Genomic DNA, 22370 nt, shown 5'->3' on the forward strand with positions numbered 1-22370 from the left:
AGGACCAGGGGCAGGGGCAGGGACTGGGAGGGCACTCCTTCAGTGCAGGACTTACCACATACCCAGTACTGGTGAGACTGGAAGCTCAGTGTGGGCCTCCCCATTGGCAAGGGCATGGCCCCCTCCTCCAGTGATGTGTCACTGGAGAGGTCAGAATGGAACGGCAACTCAGGCAGGCTTCCCTGGCTGGTGACACTCACAGGGGTGCAGCCTGGGTCCTGGGATGCCAAAAATCCAGGTCAGCTCCCACATAGAGGCCATGATCTTGTGGGCATGACCAGATTGATGATTGTAGTTGTTCACAGCCATCCGCTGTGCTTGCAAGGCTTTGACTTTAATGCAGCACTGCTACACCAACCAGGAGTGCCCTTGCTCACACATACCACCCAACAGGGCATCATAAATGTGGGTGTTTGAGCACTCACCCTGAACAAACCTCAGCTCTAACCCTGAGGGCCAAGAGTTTGACAACTTCCTCCTGGATCCAGTTGGGGGCCCAAGTGGTCAGCACAGGAATGTGTACGTGGGTGGTGCCAGGGCTTGATAGGGAGGATTGTGAGGACATGATGTCCTGTGACAGCTCTCTGGACCCCCATGAGGCTGTCCCTGTGATGCTGGCCCTGGACACCTGCTAGAAGCACCCAGTGCACGGTCAGGGCCAGGGACTGGGAGCCGCGTGGCACTTTATCACAGCACCTGCAAAGAGACGCTGCTGGGGGTGTGCAGCAGCAGGGAGCAGGTGTTGCCCTGCTGCCAGAGACAGCCAGGCAAGTCAGCTCCCCATGTTGTACTGGCTAGTTCATTAATGACTACTGCCCTTGAGGTTACCTTGTGCTTCAACTTCTCCAGGTGGTGGTGGAAGGTTATGCTTCTATCTAGTGACACCCAAGTAGGTTGGTGTCTGCTTGAACAGTAACCCTTTCCCCTCCACAATAACTCTTATCTTGGCATTCATGGCATGATTGTTCAGGTGAAAAAGTGTTGAGGTTGTCTTCTATATATTCAACTTCAGTCACTAATGTTTTAGGTAGGAAGCTATGAGTTCCAAGTCATGGTTCAGCTTGGTCTCTATTGATGATACGTTATCACTAGCAGCAGCAAGTGCCAGGTCATCTGTATACATGTATTTGGTTGATGTGGTGCTTACGTAGCCTGCCATGTAGATATTGAACAGAGTGGGAGCTAGGACAGAGCCTTGTGGTACTCCTTGAGTCTCTTGTGATGACTTGTCTTCCCACATGATGTACTCAGAGTGTACAAAAGGACCAATTTGAGATCATCCCCATGATAAAGTTAACCAGACTTCTGTCTAGTAGTGTGGTAAGTAGCTTTGACTGAAGGTTTGGGTGCCAGACTGTGTCCTAGGCTTCTGTTAGGTCAGCTAGAACCACTCCAACCATTTCTTGATTCTCAAAGGCTCTCTTGATGTCAGTTGTAAGAGCTGCCACACAGTCAAAGGTTGATTGGTTTCTTCTGAAACCTGCCTGCTTATGCGGCAGCTGTTGTCAACAGTTGGTGCGACCCAGTTCAGGATAAGCTGCTCTAGGAGTTTATAGAGCACCGATAGAAGTGATATGGGTCTGTAGCTCTTTGGGTCTTTCCCTGGCTTCTGTATTGCAATGATGTTGGTCTTGCGCCAAAAATGTTGGTATCTTGCAATGATGCATGCATGTTGACAGAAAGCTACATACACATAGCTATAGGCCCATAGCTATAGGTCCAAGTTTGGTGAGGGGTTCAGGAAAAATGTGGTTAGGGTGAGCAGCTTTGCCTGTTTTAACGTGGGATAGTGCCGTGTTCATCTCGTCTTAAGTGAAAGGAGCTGTCAGGTTTTTATTTGCAGTTGGTGATTTTAGGATGGATGTGGTTTTATACTTGATGACCTTGTCAAAATTCCTATCTGATTCTGGAAAGTTGCCGTTTGCAACTAATATACTTGCAATGGCATATAGTTGGATGCAAGACATATACCTTCTCATGGTGCATCCTGTGAGTAGCTGAGGAGTTTATCCCACAGTAAAATGAAATACATCATTGAGACAATTTCAGAACAGACTAAATTTGATACTTGCATTTGTATTTGAAGGTATCAAATTTAGTTGTGATCAGACATTTTTACTGCACAGTGAGGGCACACACATGTAGATGCATGCTCTTACTGCATAGTAAACTAGGCAAAGGCACATTAATGTGTCTCGTGTAGACGTGGCCTCTGAGATGTAAGGTTATGTATGGACACCAATAATTATGTCGTCCATACAGTAAGCACAAGTATATAATTTTGTGTGCTTTATATTTATAAATATTTGCTGCTTTTCTCTCTCTGACCCACATTTTCAACTTGGAGCAAGAAACTCACCTCTAAGCATGCAGAAAATAAGGTATGATTTGCATATCCCAAATGCTTCTAAGTTCTCTGTATTCACATATGTAATTTGTGGGTGGTAATTTGAATATCCAAATATGCAAATGATAGTACACACAAAATTTGGTGTTCAAAATTGGGCTTATGTCCTTTGGAAAGCTGTCTGCAAACAGATGAAACCTATATTAGTAGGTGTCGTAAAGAACTTATATGAATATGTGTAGTCCCAAGGTTACAGTTTTACTCCTGGTTCTTTCAGGAGAAATTCTATATTAAAGTGGGTGAAATAATCCTGGTTTCAGAAGGATATACATTATCTGTTGACTCAGAATGTGTCATTTGTCTAGGTTTTTTGTTTGTACTCCCATTTAAAAATCAGTCATATGGATTTTAATTTAGAACTTGGAATAGCAGTTCTAAATAGAAATAAAAAAAAAATAGATCAACTATACAATGATAATGAGTCTAAGGCTGATCTTCTGGAGAGGAATGATGAGCTTGTGGCTAACGCACTTGAATGAGTCTCTGGAGAGGTGGTTTATTCCTAGCTAGCTCTGCTACAGAATCCCTCTATCACCTTGAGCCAGTCACTTAATCTCTCTGTGCCTAAGTTGCTCTTCAGAAAACAGTCCTTTCTCTCATAGTTACCTGGCTTGTCCTTGCACATTATGAACTATTTCATGGGAATGAGCACAGTGAGGCTTTGATCCAACTTAATATAAATTATTGAAATATACAAAATAGCACATAGAAGGTACTATAAAAAAAATAACATCACATTTACTTCAAGACACTTGTGCTATTTGTGAAATAGCACAGCATTTTTTCTCTCCCCATCTTATTTTTTTTTGCAGGTATTTTGTCTTGACTTGTCTTTTCTTTTAAGAAACATACAATGTGACATGTTACCAACGTGGTAGGAACTGGGACTTGTAGGGTAGTGAGCCTTCCCCATTATAGGTGTAGTAAAGATGCTGCAGAAGATATATAAATGGTTCAGGAGTGAATATAAGGACTTTCTCTGCATCTCTAATCTTTAAGTAAAATCAAACCAGCTGCATTAGGTCTTTTACATTGCAGATGTTGATTCTGCAGTCTTTCAAATGGAAACATTCCATGATTCATAAAGAATTATGATTAAAAGACGGCAGAGAGATGAGAAACCTCACACCATTATGAATAGAGATGAACATGTGTGAAAAGTTACTGCAGAATGCTGTGCAATCTACTCCCAGAAAAGGAAAAAAATGTTCCCTTTGGTTGAATGAAATCTATAAATTAAGTAAAGATGCTCCTCTCCTACTGTTTGAGTCTTTCATATTGGCTTACAGCAGTAAAATCATAAGAATTGAGTACGGAGTACAACACTACTGCTACTCAGCTGTCATTTTCAAGAAAACAGATAATATAAATTGGTGAGTAATTCTTTAAATCACTATCTTAATTGTAGAAATTAAATGTGATATCATTCTATATATTTGGATATGAGTTTTCAGATGCTAAACAACTCTTGGGATATAACTTGGTTTAGTTACCTAAACAAATGGGGCTGAATTTAGATCAGCAAAGGCATTATTTAGTCCCTTTCATTTTTACCTAATGTATTCTCAAGTTTTCACATTTTTAACATAAAGATATTTAGAAGGCATAAACGAGTCTTGCATTTTCTTAGGGTAGCTTAGGTCATCATCCTTTCAGGAATTATATGATTTGCCTAAGCGCAACCGAACAAAAGAGCTAGTTCTGAATATTCAGTCATTCCCTCAAACAAAAATATTGAAAAGAAATGTCAGTGAGTTTGGAATGTAGGGTTTAAACATGACCTTCTAATTCACTTTGATTTTTTCCCAAACATCTTGCTAGATCAAATGCTTGTGGAAAGGAAGCACAAAGGATTATTAATCAAGTCACAGTGAATATCTATAAATACTCAAACTAGTATTCACAGATTTTTTGTTTAATCATTTAATCAGCTTTGCCCTCCAGTCCTTTGTTTATCTTACCATTCTCTAAATGGTTGATTTTGCTTTTTTTTTTCCTTTGCAAAATGATTTTTAATGCCCCTGTAAGTGGGAAAGGCTCATTCTTCATCAAAATTACTGCAAGAATCTGTGTACTTGTTTCACATTGATGTCAAACTTAAATGACTGAATGTTGTGTTCAGAGCACATCCAATAACCAGAAAATATAATCTGATGAACTCTAGCATTTCAGCTCAGAGAAGTTGCCATACACCCCCTTGAGCTATTGTATCCAGTGCTCTCACTGTGGTTTCGTCTGCTGTTCCAATTGACCTCTTTGGTTGAATCTTTCAGGGACTTTGTAGATAAAGAGCCTGATTCAAAGCCCTTGGAAGTATTTTCATTAACTTTAGAGAGATTCCTATGTGGACCACAGTGTCAATGTTTTAATTGGCTCATTTCCCCTGGAGGTTTTGATTTATAAGAAAAAATATGTAACATAAAGCTCACCCTAGGAAGGGCAATATTCTGTCACACCACGTCCTGGGTAGCCAGTATGGGGCCAGTCAGGTATCTAGGTGTTGACCAGGATAGTGAGCAGAATCCAGCAACAAGCCAGGTCAGGGACCCAGGAGGTCAATCCAAGACCAGGGTCTAGGACAAAGGTGAGTCATGAAGCCAGGAGAGGAGAGTCAGAGAGCAAGCCGGATTAAGAAGATAAAAGATGGAGAGGGAGCAGAGTTAGAGCACAAGCTGGAGGGAACAGCAACACAATCTAGGACCAAATTAAGCCTTAGTACCCAGATACTTCCAGTCTCTGCTCAGACACTGTTCTGGGGGAAGTAGAGGGTTCCTGACCAGCTACTCCAGTAACAGGGAGTGGGCACAGGGCTAAGCCCTGATGGAGACTGCAGGACATCCATCACCCCTGTGCAGGTAGTCTGCTGTGGGGCTGCAGGCCTGGCTTGAATAGCTGGGGCTGAGCCCCAAGTTCAAGGCTGTAGCCTGGTATATCATTCAATTGCTCTATCACTATAACAATAAAGTGGCAAAATATGAAAAGGTCCTTCCTACCATAAGAATGATAATCACAACACTGTCTTCCTCTAAAGCTCTACCAACCACAAACAAGTGAAAAAAATCAAGGGTATTCATAAGAATTTTAAGAAGCCACAAACCTTACCTCAAGCTGAGTTTTGACCTCTAAAAGGAAGGAATGTTTCAGAAGCCCAGGAGGGATTTTGCTAGTATTAATTTTTTTCCAAAAGGATCTCAGTATCAAAACTGAAAATGACAGATGGCTCCTTGGGAACGCAACAATACCCTCTGTACCATCCTCAACAACTTTGTTGGCATTCACATTTTTTAAATTCAGAGATCCACCCATACACAGAGGCTGTTTTATCTTTGGTTTTCTCCTTTTTATATGCCTTATTTAATGGCATGTAATATCCTAGCCTTGAATCCAAGGAGAGTAGCTGGGAGACTAACCGCCTTTCTGAAGGAGAGTTTGGGAATGTTAGATTATTGTAAAACCTTGGCAAAGCAAGGAGATTATCTCTATGGTAAAGAATCACCCCGATGTCCTCTTCTGGAAGTAAAAGATAAGCTTCTTAAGTGAGAGACTAGACAAGGACATTTTTATTCCCTTCTGGACAGGTTGCAATAATTTTTGTAGACTTTTTGGATACAGTTGCTAAGTTAAGATATAGCTGTTTATCAGTTAAGGCAGTGGATCTTTGATTTTTTTTTATAGGATATTCTAGAAACATTTTCTCAGGTATCCTTGTCTGACATTTTTGAGATAGTACAGAATTTAAAGCCAACTACATGTTTACTTGATCTGCTTCCAACGTGGCTGCTAAAAGAATGCCTGCCTTTTCTCGGTCATGCTATCCTGAGAATTGTGAATTGCTCTCTTGGATCTGGGATGGTTCCAAAATAATTTTAACTAGGATACAATCATTCTTTTGTTAAAAATATCCCTTTGTCCATGGATGATTTGTCTAATAACCACCCAGTTCATAATTTATACCTTTGTAGCTAAGGAGTCGGAAGAAAGGTGTTTAAAGTTCAGTCCAGATTTTATATACAATGTAATATTGAAATGGCATTGTGAAGGTCTGCTGTCATCTCTTGGTTTTTGCTGTCATCTTTCTTGGTCTTGGTCTTACTGCGAGCAATAAGCAGTCTATCACCAATATTATAAAAACCTTAAGTATGTACATTAGCATCAAGCTCAGGAGTGCCCTTTTTGCTATTTGACTACTTGCATGTTTTGAAGAGACAGGGCCAGACTGCAAGACCATTTCTAGAGACTTTACAAAGAAGGTAAAAGACCAAGCTTTTAGGCTCACTGCAAGATGTGGGATTCAAGCCCACATCTTAGGAGAATACTTTGGGCACAAAGTAACAGACTAGTTTGTGTGGGGGTACAATCCCTATCCCTTCTGCTGGAGCTGGGTCACTGGGCAATCATGAAGGCAAGAGCCATTATGGAAAGAACTACCAAGAAGATGCATGCTTCTATAGACTGTAATTCTGATTCCCACTCTCAGGCTTATTTCTGGTTTTTACTCAATGACCTTTTATTTTAAAATATATAAACCGTCCAGGGAATGGAGCTCCCATCTCACAGACACCATTTCCCCTAGGGCTACAGAGGCACCCTCCCTCTTGCCTTTTCTCCTTTTGGCCCCAAAATTTTGTGTCTTGGCTGCCCAGTGGTCCAATATTAACAGAAGGATTAGAAGGTGCCCCCACCTATCTATTCCATACCCTAGCGATTAGAGTACTCTGTAAGTGTGAGATTTGGGGTTGAATGCTCTAAAGTTGAGATGGACTGAAACCCAGGTCTCCCACTAAGTACTCTAGCCACCAGGTTTGTGAACACAACTGCCACCATCGTTATGAGCTGAATTCAATGATGTCAGTGTGGGTTATGTGTATTCAGAGCATATGTCATGTATTCCTACCCCCCCACCCAGCATCAATCTAGACTGCAACAGAGCTTGTGAGTGTTAGACATCTAGAACTTACTCAACAGGTTAAGCGGAGGCACTCAGGAACTTTGCAAGTTATTATGGCTTATGGATCGAGGCCAAGCTAGATTGCTGGTATGCAATTAGGTGCCAAAAATTGCTTATTTGGACTCAGATACAGAATCAGGACCTTATTTAGCACTTCTGCTTACCTAGGCCTAATAGTCTGATGATCTTGTTGAATTAGCTGAAGAATGATCCAATGTTGCCAATTCTTATTTTTTAACAGGAAGTTTTGTGATTTCTTATCGCCAGAACTTCTGGAGTTGTAGTGTATTAGAAAATCTCAGACTACATTAAAAAAGCAAGTTTCTAGTCCTCATGGCTACAAAAAAAAGAAAGAAAAAAAAAAAAGAAAGAAAGAAACAAAACCCCAAAATATGCCATAGTATATGAACTTCAAAGGTACAAAAGCTAGAGGGATTTTTCTAAAAGTATCTCTAAAAAAATAATTTAAACTGATGTGATTATTACATGATTCTCATGATTGTATGACACCAACTATCTGAGTTTTCAGGGTAGTATTGCTACTCCAAGGATTAATACTTATGTTTATGACAGTTCTAATGAAATTTTAATTACTGAGGCAATTTCTTAGGGACAAGTGTAGTTAATCATCAAAAAAGATGCTGAATTCATGCAAAGGACTCCATCATAAATAAAGAGGTGATATAATCAGAGGACAAGGTTTCTTAGATCAAACTTTACTAACATGAAGGAGTAATTAACTGGGAATATAAGACTTTCTGGGAACCTACTGAATGAGATTATACAATGACTTCCAGCTTCTTCAATATTGGTTGAAAGTATGTAGAAAATGACATGATTTTAAAAGATTCAAAGTATTGAGCATTTTAGATATAGGAGCAGTTAGTGTATTAGCCATCATGTGAACAAAAAATCTTTTTTTCACAACTGTCCAAAAAATCAGCCCTTTGACAATGCTTTGATGCTGCCTAAGGGGGAAATAATCCAATGTGTCTGAATAAAAACTTTGAAGGCTAGATGAGGGGGTGGGAAAGAGGGAAGATGGGAACACATGATAAAATGAAAACAAAATATCTTATTTAAAAAGGTGTGATCCTATTTATTAGGAATGGGGAACAATGAAGGCTAAGGAGCCACTCAAAAGTGAATGCATTTAATAATTCCCACTTGATATATAAATAATCTCTAAGGGAAAATATTTGCTTTGTTAGTTGAAATTTAAAATGTTGTTAAGGTAAAGTTACAGATATCGGAAATGTGTAAACCTAGTACATATTTTTCTAACATGGTGTCCACAAAGACCATGAACGTGCATATATATTGCTCAAGGAAGTTATAAACTATGTTTGTGAAGCCAGTTGCATGATGGGATTATTTGAGACTACAGTGGCTACCTCATATTTGTATATGTGCACTATGTATAATCTTGAACATTTAAAGCATCTTTTCTAAGATTCATGCATTGTACTACACCAAAAAAAATGTCCTTTAATATCATGTGAACTGCCCATGCAGGGCTGTATTAATACATGTACAATATAGTAATCATGTTACTCATGAAGGGAATTTTAAATGTGCTTTATGTAGTTAGATATGGAATTTTAATAGTACTTAAATGTGTAACTTTTGTCAGGACAAGATCTAATCAAAAAGATGTTGGACAAGCATGCGGCTGGATAATACCAAAATAGTGCATCCTATATTTGTGCAGGGGATTAGACTAGATGAGCCTCAAGGTTCCTTCTGACCCTTTGATTTCATGATTCTGTGCTCTCTTTCAACTCAGGGTCGCAAAGAAAAGATGTTTATACTTTATAACATTCTCTGAAGGTTAGTAAATATGTGTGTTATTGGGTCAAGTGAGGAATGAGTTTCAGAGATGAAAAAGCCAGGCTAGGAATAGTTTTCTACCAGGTCATTCCAGGTAAATTATGAGGGTAAGTATAGACATTACATTTAGACTGATCTAACTAGGGTTAGGTTTATCTAGATGTACATTTGTGCAGACATTTGGGGGTTTATATTGGACCGAAATGGTGGACCCTATCTAAATTAGATTACCTATGTGAACTAATTTAGATTGGGAATGGCTAACCTGATCCAGAGACTGTCTGCATTTGGAGCGCAGTCCTGGGACTTGGAAAGCCTAGTCACATGCCCCATCCCCAAGGCTGTGTTCTTCCTACCTCCCAACCCTGTCCAGGCTATTTTTAGTCCCCTGATCCACACCCCCACATAGACAACTACCCCTCCACAGACCCACCAGTTCTCCCGATCCCACTAACTTCCCTGTGCCACAAGATCCACCACCCTCTGCTGACTTGCTAATTCCCCCCAATTTTGCCTGCCCCTTCTCCCACCCAAATTACTTAAACCCAGTTCCTGAATGGTTCCTGGCACTGGCAAATGCCTATGCATGCTGGTCTTAGTCTATAGTCATGTGATTTAAACCAGGTTCTCCCCGTGATAGTAGATTGAGTGTGACAAACTTCTGTAAGCTCCCTGAGGCTGATAACTGAAGTTACCCATCTGGTTGTAACTGTGACTATATGACATGGGAAATCAGATGTTTGACAATCTTGTGTTGAACTTCAGACAGTTAGCTAAGCTCATTTAGCCAGGGATTAAAAATTACAAGTGTAATATGTAAGTGCCACCTGGAAGCTAAGAGTGAAGACAAGGAAGCCCGAGTCTAGTACTCTCTACATGAGAGCAAGCTCTACTTAGTAATTAGGCAACCACTTAGCTTTCACACTGTCCCACTGGTATAGAAGTGCACATTATATTAATCACATTTCAAAGTTAAAAAAGACAAGTAGGGCTGTAGCAAGAGCTACATAAAAATGATAAGGTTATGATGGTCTTGTAAGGTGCAGATGAAAAATAGTGTTCTTAACAGGCACTTCTTCCTGAGCATCCAAGACCACCAAGCAGCAAACCTGTGAAACAAATGAAGGATGCCTTCCTTTCAGGCCAGCTGATGTTATCTTTGTCAGCTCCTCCAATTGCTTCCTTCAGTTTACTGGCATTTTCTCAGTCTTGTTTGGCAATCTGGTGTTAATCTTCAGCCAGTTAGCTAATCTCATTCAGATACTGGTTTATTCACTCCATTACACCAGTGAGATGAGGCAGAAGGAGACAGATATTCATATATTGAAGCCATTAGAGTCCATGTGTCCTTACCCTTTTTCCTGATGGCCTCATATAGGAGTACAAATGGAAGTATATGAGTAGTTATATACAGTTGACCTCTAGAATCTGTCTCAAATGAAAGAGCAGTGCCTTTCTTAGTGTGTATGCAATAGCAAAAATAGCACATATAATTCACTATTACTGTACTCCACTGGTAGCAGTGGTGGTAGAAGGCAAGCTCAGAAAAACAATGGAAGATCTGAAGCCAAAGACTCCAAATTAAAATTGGTAACTACAATGCAAATTCTGGGCCTAATCTAGAGGTCACTAAGTCAAGATGATGACTTTTGCTGATCTCTTTATGGTTTGAATTGGGTCTTGTGTGGAGGAAATAGCTATGGTATAAGCCTTTAGTGTTCAGCAAAGATTGAATAAAGCTGCTTCAGCAACAAAAACTTGCTTGTAAAATACAGATTTTAAATTGGAATTTGTTCTTTGCAGTGTTTTTCAGGCATGATCTACTTATAACATTTCATTAAGGAAGCTGGGTTAAAGCAGTGAGCCATAGTTTTTATAAGCTTTGTCTTTTTCAAATCTTATAAAAATAAATTTAAGTAGCTTACATATCCCTAAATAAACTATAACAATACTATAGCACAGTTCAGTTGATTTTGTATGGAAGAAAACCTTTTCTTGTTGGTTTTTAAAATGTTAGTGATTTGCCGGATATATCATTACCACCAAGTTGGTACTGACTTGTGGAGGCTATAAAACAAATAAAGTCATTAAAAATAATTTGAACAAAAGGGGTAACTTGATATCATAATGCCATCCACATTTGGTTAAAATGACTTATTTTTAAAGCTCTCTTTCATCTTACTAAACAGATTTCCAAAGTTAAAAAAAATGTGATTAATAAATTATCCGCCATAAATCTTATGATAACTATGATAGTCTTTGGAGAATTATGAAGCCACATCTGGAAAAAGTATTTTACTGCCTGTAAAACAGCATGCCATGCATTTTACTAGTGCACAATAGTAAGTAAAATACGGTATATAATTTTTGCATTCATCGGTGTGAGTGCAAAGCACTTCATTTTCTCCTCCCCAAAATGCTTAGATTTATTTCACAATAAAAGATTCTTGTAAAGTTTATAAGGAGCTTGTTTTCTAGTATTCATGCAGAGATATTTCTTCCTTGCATTGGTAGTAATTTATAGGAGTAAGTGAAGAGTACCTAACATCAGGACAGAAGTGAATAAACAGTAAGAGTAATAGGGTTCATTTGTTATTATTATTGCACCAGGGTTTAAAGAAGTAAGTCCCAGCCACTGAATAAATGCCAAAGCACTGATCAAAAGAGAAAGCAAAGAAGTTCATTTTCTGCTACATAATCCAACAATGGGTATTACGTTATTCTTTTTCATTAGTGACATTTAAAAATATATAGATTTGAGTAGCAAGTCATTCAAGATGAGTGGCTGTAATATTTCTGGAATTAAAAACTTGATTAAACTTAAGTATTTCTTAAATAAAATGAGCAAAGTTCTCTTAGAGCCAAATATGTCCCTTGGAAATATAAAACCCTTTTTATTTCCAAGCAGATGTTTGCAATAAGAAATGGATGGTGAGTGAAAAGGAAGAACACCATTAAGCTAAGGTAACCCCTAAAGATTTTATATAGTTCTGCAATCATGTAAGCTCCATCAGTGATAAATATCACAATACCAGTTGTAATGTGCCTGGTTTTATTTACATGTAGATCCTTGAATATGCTTTACCTCAAGTAATATAATTCACTTAATGACTACAGAAAAGCTATTTTTTAATGTAAATGAAAGCAACATGGCTTTTTTTTTTTAACCTGAAAGGCTTCTTTCCGTAAGGATAATTTACAACAAGTCAGGACAATAAAATCTGTAAATCCATGTTTTGGTTTTAGGATATAGGTAGATTATAAGAAAGTTCATGCAAAAAACTAAAAAAAAAAATAGGGTCTACTTCCTGATACTCTTACTAATGTCAAGTAGTAGTCAATGGATACAACTACATATGCAATTAATGCTACACGATAAACTCCAGAGCTGTTTGAGCTAGAGTACACTGCTCCCAGGTGCAGTATCTACACATGTGCGCAGGACAACAGCAATCTGAGCTGGGGCAGAGCAGGCAGGGGTCAACCCCAGGTTTTGGTGGCAGCTGACCAGGCTTAATTTGTGCCCACTGGTCACTGTCTACATTTGTGCTTGATCACAATTAATGACTCCACTGTAAGATAGTACTGTCCCTGATAGTATTACCTTACAGAGAACTTAATTAGTTACCCTAATATTAGTGCCCTAATACGAGTGCAGGGCAATGTAGACTGCAACACTTTACTGTGGAGCTAATTAGTCAACTCTGCAATAAAGCACACGTGTAGATATGCCCAGCAGGATGACTTCTGATATCTAATGCTACTCAGGATGAGTGAATCTATCACATGTTTCAAACTATGGTACGTTTAGACCCCAGAGCCAAATGCTGTGAGACTATTGTTTTATTGTAGTGTCATCATGTTGGTCTTACTGCTCTTTTAAAATAGTTATAGCAGAAAATATCTTGTACAAAAAGTATCTTCACCTTCTAGGCCTGCTATTGCCCTGAAACAGAGATTTCTTTTATCACAGTGGTTGTTGAGGTAGGACTATACCCTCCCTCCCCTCTTTTCAAACGGTAAGGAAACCCCAGGACTATTTGTACAGCTCCACATGTACGTACATAGCTGCTATGTTGTTGTAATAAAGGTGGCATAATGCTGATATATGAGATTAGGAGCATGCGACTGCAAATAGATAGCTCTTGAACATGTACTAGTTTTTAAACAGGAGGTGGCGTCCAGTCAGCATGACCCCAAAACAGTCAAGCTTACAAGGGATAGCAGTTACAGAAGTACAAATTCAATGTGAAATAGAAATATGTCCCCCATCTGAACAAATTCATTCCAAAGTGCATTTAATCCATATCCAGAAGGGATTTTTAGAATTTTCATTACCTGGCCAGTTCATTTGCAATAAGGTTTGAATTGGGCTGACACATGGTATTTGAAAAAAAAAAAAGTGTGAAATAACCCTCCTACGTTCTCCCCCTTAAAGGTGGTGTAGACATGACCTTTGCTATTAGTCATGGAATCATCCATGTGTTATATCTTTTACTACTAACTAAACTCTGATCCTACAAACACTGAAGCATATGTAGGAAGAAAAAGAATCAAGTATAACATGGGAAATAATTGACTAAGCAGTAGTGCTGCAGAAAAGGCTCTAGGGGGTTATAGTGGACCACAAACTGAATGAGTCAACCACAAGATGTTGCAAAAAAAGATGTAAATCTCATTCTGGGATGCACTAACAGGAGTATTATTAGTGAGCCATGGGATAGAATTATTTCACTTTACTTGGCACTAGTGAGGTCTCAGCTGAATTTCTGGGCACTGCACTTCCAGAAAGATGTAAACAAAGGAGACCGAAACCAAAAATGAGAAGAGGCATAGAAAAGATGACCTACAAAGAAAGACCAAAGCCACTGGGTTTGTATACAAATGATAAGGCTAAGCTGGGTAACATGACAATAGTCTTCAAATATATAGACTCTTGTCATGAAGAGAATGGTGACCAATTGATGAGATATTAGGAAAAACACTTTCTTAACTGTAACAATGGTTGCACTGAACCAATACAGATTTTTTAAGAGTAGTAAGCTAAATAAACATCTGTCAGAGGTGGTCTAGGTACATTGATCCTGCCTCAGTGAAGTAGGTTGGCCTAGATAATCACTTGCAGTGTCTTCCAGGTCATTTCATTGATAGCTATTGTATTCTCCATGCAACCATTTTGAAGTCAGGCATCCATATACTATGGGGATGAGTTCCAGTATGAAAACCTGATCAAATGGAGAAAAATAACAGCAGAACTCAGCTCTTGGAGCCCAATTTTGTAAACCTCTCTTGCAATCTATAATACTGAAAGAAACATCTCAAAATGAAGGAATTCAAAGTGATTACTTGAATAAACACTCTCCAGTACTGGTGAGTACAGTTTACAGAACCAGTTCTCCTGAGTAGCCATCACCTTTATTTCATAGTGATGTGATTAATTATTAGAACAAACTCTCAATAAAGTGGAAGATTCTCCATTTCTTGATGACTTCAAATCAACACTAGATATCTTCTGGAAAGTGTATTTAGACTCAAATCTGAGTTCAGTACAGTAGTAACTGTGAAATTTAAGGGACTATGATGTACAGGATCTACTTGTCTTTCTGCCTGAAACCCAGTGGACAGATCCTAATCTGCCTCTAAATGGCTAGCCCCAAAAGTACACATTTTGCCTCAGGAGTGCAATTCTGATCCATCCAGAGATACAGATCTCCTATTCTGAGTTGGTGCAGACTTGCCAATTGCTGATTCACCAAGAGAAGTACTAATCTTTCAGTGGGTAACCATACTTGCCTAGATCCAGATCTAGCTCATTTTGAGGGAGGCATCTATAAGAACAGCAGAATAATGATAATGACCAACATAATAGTGTTAGTGGTAATGTGACTTGCCTGGGTGGTAGCAGATTCCTGTTCTAGGCCCTGTCTACAGAAATGTTTTGAATACACATTTTCTACTTCCCAGTGAAATATCCTAACAGCCAAGTCATAAGCTAAACAGGTCTGAGAATATCAAAGCTAGGCCACTAGGCTGCAAACAGTAAAAGGGGTACGGGGCTGGAAAGACAAGAAGCTATCAGGAGTGTGACTCTATGGGGCCCTATCTTAGAGAGTAAGGTGTAATGGGTTTTGGTCCTAGCTCCATACTGTTTATGCATTTTGCATTGAATTATCAGTAGATAAAATTATAAACCACATTATAAACAAGGCCAGAGTCCATGGAAATTTCCTTCCTAGACCAGTCCCCTTCTGTGTGGACCACAAAGTCATACATGTTTCTTGCTTGCTCTTCGTCTAGCCTGATGACTTTTTTCACCCTTTGTTGACCAGTGGGCTGGCTTTAACTGAATGGGGTTGAGGGATCAAGATGAACCAATGGCCTTGTGATTAGGGCATTTTGCTGAGAGGGAGGAGACAGGGTTCAAACTGCCTCCAGTCTAGAATGTAAGTCTCCTACTTCCTGGGATAGTGCCCAAACTCGTAGGCTAGTGTGCAAACCATAAGTGAGTCCTACTTCTCCTTCTCATATTGTACGCTGAAGATAATGCTGCTATCAGGTAGGCATCTCTTCTCTGAGTAAGCTTGATGTTGGCATGCTAGAAGCTCCTCGCCACCCTGATTGAGACACCTTAACTCTGAGCTTCAGTTGGTTTCTGACACAGCCCTGTGCCCACCATTTCCTGTTGGATACTAACTGGGAACTCTGGACTGGAGTTGAAGTTGCCATGCTAATAGTCATCCATGAGATGATTCTTCTTCTTCCCTAAATTCCTCCATGAATTCAATTCAATCTGATATTCATATTCACATTCTTACCAAAACAATTGTTTATAGGGCTATTTCAAACTCTAGAATTTCAGAAATTTGACTTTCAGAAAACTTAGTGACAGAAATTAGAATGAATTTTTGGTAGTGGGGTAATGTAGGTGTCAGAGCCTAGGAAAAATGCAAAAGGTAAGAATTTTTGTGGGCGATACCATTTTATTGGATAAACTGGGAAGGATATTGAAAAGTGTGACCTGGGAAAAAGTACTGTGGTACCCAATAGTTTGTCTGTCCTTCCCCCCTCCCCCCATTGGTTCAATAAATGATATCAGCCACAACAATCCTTTCTTGTAAAGAATTCTTAAAATATGTTTCCCCCCATTTTTGGTATCTACATACCAAATCAGGATCCAATCAGGACTGAGCTGCTAGTGGGGCCCCTCCACCAATCAGCAGTGAAGGGGAAGGTACACAGGGGAACCTGAAAGATTAAAGGAGCTGTAGCACATCCCACTGCTGCCATGAATTCAGTAGGGTTCTAGTATAAGCTTACCAGATCCTGCAAGTTGTTCTATGCAGACAAAACCTTGCACTGAACTCATTGGGTTTCAGCTTGAGTGCAGATGACTGGCAGTACATTGTAACTGCAATTTCAATGCCATAGTTTATTAAAGCATATAATTCTTTGAGGAGTCCTTAGAATAAAAAAAAATGTAAAAAAGAAAGGTAATTTTTAGTTCTTTAAGACTGACAGCATTACCTCTGTCTTTGACCCTGCCAAGTATGCCTGGAATATGTTTGGTCAAATTGTCTAATAATTTTCCTACTCAAGGTAACATGAGCAGATACATTTACATAACTAAATGATGAAATAATGATTCTGATCTTGCCTTTCCTTCCATTACTATAACATTAGTTATTTTTAATTTCTAAATTTGACCCCAGGCAGCACTGATAGCCAGACACCAGGAGTGTATGTAGCCATGATGAACATTATTTGTAATTCAGGTACTGCCTAGAGAAGGAACAATTGTTGGCACTATGCCTGAAGAGCCTGTCAAATTATATTAATCTGGACACTAAAAAGGAAACTTGAGTGAACATACACACCTCTGCATTAGCACATGTGTGAGTGCATTCACTGATTGCAGGAAGGTAGACCCAATGGTTTAGATTATATAATTATTAAGCTACTAACATGGCACTTGGGAGACCATAGTGCAATCCCTTTCTCTGTCACAGATTTCCTATGTGACCATGTGCAAGTCACTTAACTCTCTTCATGTCTCTATTCCCCATCTGATCAAAGAGCGTTTCCCCACTCTGGAAGGAGTTTGTGAGGAAAATAAATATTCAGATTGGGAGATGCTCAGTTACTACGTGTTGCGGGGGGGGGGGGGCGTCAAAATAGCTATTGTAACATAGCTACACTTCAAATAAAAATGGATTTTCAACTGTGCCCTTTGTTCAAAGAGCCACTGATAATTTAAACAAAATTCACCTGCTTACAAAGAATGTATTTACCATTCCTTTCATCTTTAAAAAAGCAGCACCATTTCTTCAACCTTCACCATCTCCTTGGGCTGAAATAAAGGTCTTTAAATTCCTTATAAAAGGTACACCAAGTACGTTTTCCCTTAAGCTTTCCTGACCTGTACAAGCCTTCAAGGAATTCTGGACTAAATATGTTAAATAAAATCTTGTTTGGTTTTTCGTATCATTCAACCATAAAATAGGACTCCACTGAGACAGGAGACATGACACTGAAAAATATTAATGATACTGATCTTTTGATTGCCCTAGAAAAGTTTTCCTGTGTTTAACTTTCCCATCTCTTTGCACAGAGAATCATAACATACCTTTGGGCTTGTAAAACTCCTGGAACTCAAGAGAAAGCTAGTGCCATTGATTTGATGATGTGTGAGACTCAAAAGATGACATTTTTCTAGGCTAGCAAGGAGGGTAATTTAGGCATTTTGTCCTTAATTTCCACATTCTTATAAACACAAAAATGATTTGTTTAAACAGTATTGTTACAAAATACACTGCAAGTTCTTTTAAAGTCTATTATTTTTGGAGAAGCCATGTGGGGCAGTAGCTTATGTTGTCAAAAATAGCTCTTCCTTTTGGAATTTAAGAGATCCAGACTGTAAAGATGATGAGAACTGCCACAAACATAGTCATGGGCAGAACATGACACCAACCACTGAGTGTTGCTCAATGTAGCCAATATTAGGAAAGAGGACATGATAAAGTGTATAAATACTTCCTTTGGGTCCGTGCATTTGGGAGTTCATTTTGAATATTCAGTTACTGGGCTTTTTTGGCAACTCTGTACTTCAGGGCTGTCCAATTTCTAAGTGGCCAGGTCTACACATCATGAGGGCTGCAAGGGGCCATGGGTCACTACACAGGTGGGTGCCCTGCCAACCCTGTTGCACCCCACAGGTGGATGGGTGCCCATCAACTACTGGACTGCACATGCAAGCAGAGCAAGTTCTGCTAACACTCTTACCCGGCAACAACAATGGATGGCCCAGGGTTACAGTCTCACACTGCTTTTCTCCAGTATGAGGTACATAACTGCTTTTCCCCTCAGGTCCTTATACGTGACATCCCTGTATGACCCTCACCATCCTGTCTTCACTTTTGTAACTTCATAAGGCCTTTTGGACAGCTAACGAGATTTCATGGATTTAGCTCATGACTCTAAATTCTATTCCCCATCACTGTCACTACTATAATACCAGAATGCTTTCAGGATATTAGCCTGTGAGTAAAGAGAAGATAGTTGAACTTAGACAAGACCAAAATTAAGCTGCTTAGGTGGAAGAAATGATTTAAAGAGCTAATCAAGCATTGGCCCAAAAGCATGCTGCCACACTCAAAGGGGCATGATGTTTTGCTGTCATCTTTGTCTCCCCTCCAAGCCTGAGTGACCAAGTGGCATCAATTTAAAAAAAAAGCCTTCTTTTGCTTCCAGGTTGCTAAAAAACTTCTTTCCTTCCTCCCAGATAATGAGATGGGCGCAGTTACTCATGCATTCATATCTTCCCTAAATGACTACCATAATTCACTGTATCAGGAACTGTATGTGCAAACAATGCCCAGGTTCAAGCTAGTATAAGTGTGCAACCACACACTTCTCTATGGCTAGTATTAGGGACTGGAACATGGGTGGTCAGGTATGGTCACCTGACATGTGGGCAAAGTCTGGGGCCAGGTTCTCATGAATCTGGGCCTTTGGAGAGGCCAGCAGTCAGACCTGGAAAAGCTGGAGTTAGGATATCTCAGGAGTTGGAACTGGCATCAGGAGATAAGAACAGAGTCAGGATATGCTGGAATCAGGAGCCAGCACCAGGGCCACAATTGCCAGAAGTGGAGCCCATCCACCAATCAGAAGCAAGCCAGAGAAAGCAAGGCCATACCCTTTCCCTGAAGGGGAAGGGGGGGGGGGGGGCAAAGAGCAGTCTGGATCTGGTTCAAGACTGCACCCTGCCAAATCTGGAGAACTTTGCGGGTGGACCCCCCTGAAGCATATATAAAGGAGAATGTGCTGTCACAGGCCAGTTGGGCACTGTTAGTTTATCAATTTAGTTGCAGACTGACTGAGCACTGCAACTTTATTAGCTACTGGGCTTTTTGGTTCAGGATCGAGGAGGAGAAGTTGGGAAGGAAAGCAATGACAAGTTTCACTTATAAAAAAGAATAAATTTTATTTATAACAACAAAAGATATAGTTTACACATATAACGGTTAGTAAAAAGGTTAAGCTAATAAACAGACAACATAACAATACACATTCAAATTGGCAGTAATAATAAAACAGATAGAAAAATTAATTAAGAGTTCCCACTTGGTTAGTAACTTATCGATAATCCCTCAGTTAGAAACACATCAAGTTAATTCAGCAAAATCAAGCGTCCCTAATTTATGCTGTCAGAAAGAGAACCAGAAGAAGTCCCTCAGTCAAAATCTAGTCTTCGTTCACACAGAAAATAAAAACAATCCGAAAGAATAAAACAGCAATACCCCTTCTGTTCCGGCCTTCCTGAGAGTTACTTAGTGTGTGTATTCTTTATATCCTGTTTATACTAATTTTTAGTTATATAGCTATTCATAATTTTACTCTATAGCTGTTATCCTATAGAGCTAAAAAGTGTTAGCTTGAGTTTACCCAATAAACAAATCACACCACATTACTTTAAAATTTAAAATTAACACGTTCTCACTCAAGTTCAACTCACTATGTTAATTATACCTTGTAATTAAGTCATTATTTTTTTCCTAACTCTAAGAAAAAAATTATTAAAATCAGGTCAGTTTGCAGTTTATTTCGTCAGTTCTGCTTTTTAAAGTTCATGCTGTCTGATGACTAGAGTAAACAGTTATATATATTCTTGTGAGTTATACTCCAAACAGGCAAGAAACTGTTTCATAAGTCCTATTCTAGATATCTTCAAAAAGCAGATTTCTCTGTTATAACCTGCTCATTAACCCTTCTAGTTCTAGCTATCACAGTGTGTTCAGCAGGCTGGAAAGAGAGAGAGAGAGAGACGTGGTGAGGGACAACGAGGAGAGAGGAGCTCTGAAGACAACCTTCCTTGGGACCCTGCCTGAGCCTTGGTGGTGTGTGGATCAGCGCATAGCGCTCAGGCTCTAGGAGCCACTCGAGGCGGCTTGAGCCTGCGAACCTGGCAAGTGGCTGGGTAGGCAGCGTGTGGATCAGTGCATGAAAACCGGCCTTGGGAGCAGCTCAAGGCTGCTCAGGCCCCACACAGTGTGTAGTCCAGCACATGGAGAGCTGGCCCTGGGAGCAGCTCAAGGCTGCTCAAGTTAGCCCTGGCTCTAGGCTGAGTAACCAGAGCCCCACAGTGCGGATCTGAATTAAACTAAAAGAGCCCCGGTGCCCGGAGCAGGACTCAGGAAAGGAAAGAACCCCCAGTGTGAGGCCGAGAAACCAGAGCCAGTGCAGGCTCAACTCCTATGGGAACACCCTGGGCGTCCACTGCAGGGCACCAGGCCATCAAGAGGAGCCGGAGAGAGAGTCCCTTATAGGACTGGCCACCAGGGGATGAGCTTTGGCTACTTCAGAGCGGGAGCATGAGTTGCTGGGGAAATAGGTCCCGCAGGGTAGATGGGCTGGGGGGAGGAGGGACTGCTGCCTCCACCCTCCTCCATTGTGGGAGGGGGCATGTCCACATCCCAGGGCCCTAAAGGGGGGGAGAGGCTCCAGGGAACACCCTGGGAGGTGCTGAGTGCACCCCCTTATTTTGTGATTGTTGTTTCATGCTGTGGAAGTTAATATAGTTATGGGTACTCCTTAAGGTAGTTTATATGCGTTTATCTGTCTTCATTGCCTCTAAGTGTTTATTGCCTATTACTGGACCATACCTGTAGTGTTGCCTGTGTACATGTATGGTATTGCTACCTCAGTGTACCTGGGTTATCTAAGTTGATGCTAATATGTGTTTATTGTGTTGATGCCTTGACTTACCTGTTCCAAAGTGTTAATGCTTATTTTGTACAGGGGGGCTAATTATTGTATATGCTGTGAGTCACAGCTTATATTTTTGTAGTCCCCTGAAGTGGTATAATATTATTATATGTGATGTCACATATTAATTTTGCTGTAAATATTTAATGTTCCTTATTTATATGTATTTATTGTAGAAATAAATTTGTATATAGTTAAGCGCTTGGTCTCGGCTTGGCTCTGTAAAGAAGAGAGGGAACTGCCCCCAGGTGGCAGGCCCCCCTCTCAGCACCCTGCCTGACCACCATCCCTTCCACTGGTGGACTGGGCACATCCCTGGGTCTACCCTGGCTACACATGCAATAATGTCCTCAGTGGCCATGTGCAGTTCCTGTAGTTCACCACTGAACTTGGTCAGCAGGCAGTCATCAACAATATGTGACACGGTGTGTGTTTTGCCACAGCTACAGTCTGGGTTGTGATGAAGACCCCAACAGTGGAGGCTGGCCATGCATAGACCTTGACCTGTCCAGAACCTATTCTGCAAGGCCTACTGATGGCATGGCAAGTTGAAGCCAGGTGAGCAGACTGTAGGGTCTGTGATAAGGAACTTGTTTGATGGTGATGTTGACCTCCATTCCTTGAGGAGATCAAGTGTGATACACCCTAGGAAACCTTGCAAAGTCTTTCTCTCTAAAGGGGTCTTTCCACTATGTGAGGCATAATTCAAACTTCTATTCCTATTCCCAAACTGCACTACTCCTCAAGCTCCTGAAAAACGTCCTCCCTCTACAAGAGTTCTGCTTACCTAATAGTACCAGGCACTTCATGACATCCTGTAGGGATGTTCCAATTTGTGTTGGGAAGCAAGCAAACTTTGCAGCGGGGTATAGAACATCGAGGTGTATAGATACATAGACATCTCTTACCACAATGATGCAGAAT

At 40.2% G+C, this 22370-nt stretch overlaps 2 long non-coding RNA genes across 3 annotated transcripts in view; one reads left to right on the forward strand and one right to left on the reverse strand.

Moving 5' to 3' along the window:
• The window catches only part of LOC109281692 (uncharacterized), a 58942-nt gene extending 53138 nt beyond the window's left edge, over positions 1–5804 (reverse strand). For both annotated transcript variants that reach the window (XR_002088449.2, XR_002088455.2), the window contains exon 1: positions 5510–5804. This is a non-coding gene — a long non-coding RNA (uncharacterized LOC109281692). The remainder of the gene's footprint in view (positions 1–5509) is intronic.
• Positions 3335–21644, forward strand: LOC132251014 (uncharacterized). Its single transcript, XR_009462829.1, has 2 exons — positions 3335–3780; positions 20456–21644. It is a non-coding gene; the product is annotated as an uncharacterized LOC132251014 (long non-coding RNA).
• The last annotated feature ends 726 nt before the right edge of the window (positions 21645–22370 follow it).

This window comes from Alligator mississippiensis, chromosome 1, assembly GCF_030867095.1.
Source record: "Alligator mississippiensis isolate rAllMis1 chromosome 1, rAllMis1, whole genome shotgun sequence".
NCBI classification, from domain to species: Eukaryota; Metazoa; Chordata; order Crocodylia; family Alligatoridae; genus Alligator; species Alligator mississippiensis.